This window comes from Delphinapterus leucas, chromosome 9, assembly GCF_059928025.1.
Source record: "Delphinapterus leucas isolate spDelLeu-1000000601 "Yukka" chromosome 9, BTC_Dleu_Yukka2, whole genome shotgun sequence".
Taxonomy (NCBI): domain Eukaryota; kingdom Metazoa; phylum Chordata; class Mammalia; order Artiodactyla; family Monodontidae; genus Delphinapterus; species Delphinapterus leucas.
The window spans coordinates 48301882-48304695 of record NC_143137.1 but is presented as its reverse complement, the minus strand read 5'-3'; the positions used below and the strand labels follow the sequence as shown (position 1 = coordinate 48304695).

General features: G+C 42.0%; 1 pseudogene; it reads left to right on the top strand.

Moving 5' to 3' along the window:
* The first annotated feature begins 1072 nt into the window (after positions 1-1072).
* LOC111182480 (AP-2 complex subunit sigma pseudogene) lies at positions 1073-2008 on the top strand (annotated as a pseudogene).
* Positions 2009-2814: the final 806 nt, after the last annotated feature.

Here is a 2814-nt window from a genome sequence, read left to right as displayed (position 1 = left end):
GTCCTCTTAGACATTTTCTTTGTGCATATGTATAAGTATTTCCAAGAGTCCTAGAAGTGCAATTGTTGGGTCAAATTGTACAAGCATCTTAAAATTTATAGATATTGCCAAATTGCCTTCTAAAAACTTTTGTACCAATTTACATCCCACCTCTCTAACAGAGTATGAGTATCTGTCTCTCTTAACTGTTTTCTACATTTGTGACAATTTAATATGAAAAATATTTCGTTGTGATTTTAGTTTATATTTCCTTGAACATAGTAAACCTCAGCACTTTTTGTGTGTTCATTGGCTCTTTATATTTTACCCTCTATGAATTGCCCATTTACATTTTTACCTTGTTTTCTCCATTGGATAATCTTTTTCTTGATTTGAGGGTGTGCTTATATAAAAATCCTTTGTCATATATGTTATCAATTGGTAAACTTTAAACTGAAAACTGAAGAATTTAAAAGCAATGAAAGTGTGTTACGTGTGTGTGAGCATGCAAACATGCACACTTCTCTATGATTAAAAATCAATCTCAGGGGAATTCCCTGGCGGTCCAGTGGTTAGGACTCTGTGCTTTCTCTGCTATGGGTGCGGGTTCAATCCCCGGTTGGGGAACTAAGATCCCGCAAGCTGCGAGGTTCGACCAAAAAAAAAAAAAAAAATCTGGGATGAAATCTGAATGAGGCCTGTAGTCTAGTTAAACAGTATTGTGCTAATGTCAGTTTCCTTGCTTTGATATTGTTAAATTAAATATTACCATTAGGGGAAGAGGAATGTTGAGTTTCCTAGAGCTGCTGTAATAAATCACTACAAACTAAGTGACTTAAAACAACAGACATTTACTCTTACATTTCTGGAGGCTAGAATTCCAAAATCAGGATGTTACCAAGGCCATGCTCTTTCTGAATGCTCTAGAAAAGATTGCTTCCTTGCCTCTCCTGTTGCTTTTAGTGGTTTGCCAAGAATTCCTGGCATTCCTGGGTTTGTAGATACATCACTCCCATGTCTGCCTCCATTGGCACATGGTGTTCCTGTTGTGTCTGTGCCTGTGTCCAACTTTCCCTCTTCTTATAAGGACATCAGTCATTGGATTAAGGCCCATCCTAATCCAGGATGACCTCATTTTAACTTGATGTGAAAGGATGGTTTGAAGCCAGAAGCTGAGAGACTCAATGGAGATGTGTGCATTTATCAAGGTAAGAAGAGACCTGAGCTGGCACACAGGTAGGGAACGGCAAGGAAGGTATAAATGTGAGAAACATTCAGAAAGTAACATGTACAGGATTTGGTGACTGGTTGGATATCACAGAGCAAGTAAGAGAGAAAAATTGAGAAAAACTCCCAGGTTTCTGGCTAGAGAGCCTGGATGGTTGCGATGCCATTCACTGACATGATGTGCTGGTGATTCTCCAAGTGCCCCACCAAGCTATTCTCCACCCTTTAGCCGCTGCTTTGTGCCCCAGAAAACTGACCTTTGTGGACTGAATCACCTGGGAACTTTGACCTCTGGTTTCATGGGATCTCTATGATCTGCTTCATCCCCATCCAGATCCTGGTGGGCAAGACACATCTGGTCCAGTGGTACATGCAGTTTGATGACAATGAGAAACCAAAGTTGATAGAGGAGGTGCACGCCACCAGAGTCACTGTTGGAGATGCCAAAACACCAACTTTGTGGAGTTCTGGAACTTTAACATCATTTACTGAAACTATGCCAGTCTCTACTTCTACATCTGGGTGGATGTCCATGACAACAACCCGGCTATCTACCACTTTGTGGAGATCTTAAACAACTATTGCAACAATGTTTGTGAATTGTCTGCTTTTACATTCAAGGTTTATTTGGTGACAGACTTGACGTTGGTGACTAGTAAGATCTGTGAGACCAGCCAGATGAAGGTGCCGAAACGGCGGCTGAGGCTGCAGTCCCTGGAGTCCATGCCTGGGGACCATCTCTGACAGCCCCTCCTCAAGTGCGCAGGAGGAAGGCTCCCAGCTAGGTCTGGGTCTCAAGAGAGGAGACGGCACCCTACTGCCTCCAGGCCCCAGATGCCCTTAGAGGCCACCTTTGTGTGTACTGAGTAACTGTGCTGTCATTGTGTGATACTGTCAGTGTGTGTATACAGACCCCTAATAAACTTGTGGTCCCTGCCTGAAAAAACAAAACCAACCTGAAATCAAATCAGGTTGGATTTGGCCACAGCTTCTGTTAGGCAGCCCTTCCTCCACAGGCAGGTAACATCTCTCTCCTCTGGCCCCTTGAGGGCATAGCAGGGATAACAGCTTCTGTTGCTAGAGAACCCTTATTGAATAATCTCTTAAACCCTTCACTAAACTCTCTTCAGTGACTTCTTGAGCGTATTATCTGTTTCCTGCCAGGACCTTGATTGGTACGGAAGGTGAATAAAGGGGAAGGTGGGGTGAAGTGAGGAAAGGATTACAAATTCACTTTAAGAAACAGTGAGTTTAAGGGAATTCCTTTTTCTGATGCTTCCACTGCAGGGGGCACAGGGTCAATCCCTGGTCTGGGAACTAAGATCCTGCATGCCACATGGCATGGCCAAAAAAATTTTTTTAATGAAAAAAATTTTTTAAATAAATCAAAAAATAAGAACATTGAGTTTAAGGTGTTTGTGCGACATCCGAGTGTCAACGTCTATATGGAACTAATGCCAGGAGGAAAGCCTGGACTGGGATATCGATCTGGTAGCCATTGATAAAAGTATTAGTATATTTAGCAGTTGAAAATAAGTACTAATAATAGGAAATAATTTAAAGCTCAAGGGACAGAGGCTAGACTCAGGGAAAAATCAGTATTTAAGG